Here is a 1,314-nt window from a genome sequence, read left to right as displayed (position 1 = left end):
TCAGCAAATCTCCTCACCTCTCTAATAGTTTCTCCCGCGCAGTGATAATACTCGGGTTCACCTGAGGCCAAAGAAACATTAACCAAATTCAGTGATTCCGTATCACTCATGTCATTTGGCTTGTTTATGATATGATTTGTTATATTTTCTACATAACTCGATCATGAGTCATAGGTTTCATCCTGATTACTTACTTGAGTTATATGACTTGTTTATATTATGATTTGTCATATTTCACATATAACTTAATTATGAGTAACAGGTCTTGCGCATATGACTCACTCAAGTCATGTCACTTGATTATATTATTATTCACTATATGTTGCACATGACTGGATTATATATCATGGGTCTTGTGCATATGACTCACTTGAGTTATATGAACAGTTTCTGAGGTTTTACATGACTCAGAGTTATTAGTCATCATAGTTAGAGTTGGTGAGAAGAGTACTATATAAAGAGGCCATTCCTGCCGAAGAGGAGAGGCTCTTCAACTTTATTCTAAGTAATTTTCTTACTAATTACTTTATGTGAATAAAGTATCTTTATGCTCTTTATGCTTTATATTTCTTATAAAGCCTAAGGGAGATATCTTTATACATTCATGACGATAGGTATTACCCAATCAGGTATTGGTAATGCAGTCCAAAGAACCTAAGAACTATTAAAGAGAACATAGATATCACAAAGGTATTGTTACTCCTCACTATATACTAATATGGACTTAGGAACGTTACTAGTAATTAGAGAGCTGTGCTTCTTATAGTATCAAGTAGTAGTAAAATAGGGAAAAACATTTACTATAAACTGAAATAGCTTAACAACTACTTAGTGTTCCACTATTATTATGGGTTGAATATGAGTACAAGAGACTAAAGTAATTTTACATGGTAAAAAGTAAATGGTAAGTGTTTTAAGTCTTTTTTATATAAAAGCTGTTATAGAGGTTGTTAGGACTTCAAAAATATTTTAAATGTATTGTGGTCAAGTTCCAAGAGTTAGGTTTTTACTTGTACTAACTCATATTGAATAATATGATAAAACCAAAATTAATATTTACAAATAGGTATCTGATACTCAATCATGTTGCTTATACAGGTTTAAATAATACTATTTGAAAAATAGTATAAAAATATCTACAGAATACCATTACTCATCTTCTTCTTGATCCTACTTGATTTACAAGTTCTGCATTAAATAGGAAATAACTTTAATTTCTCAGCCATATTAGATTAGACGTGTTCAAACATCAAACTGATCAAGTAACTATAGTCAAGCAAAGTGATCGATTGAATGATGATATACGATTGCTCC

Source organism: Tuber melanosporum, assembly GCF_000151645.1.
Source record: "Tuber melanosporum whole genome shotgun sequence assembly, scaffold_141, strain Mel28".
Taxonomy (NCBI): Eukaryota; Fungi; Ascomycota; class Pezizomycetes; order Pezizales; family Tuberaceae; genus Tuber; species Tuber melanosporum.
This window is presented reverse-complemented; position numbering follows the sequence as displayed.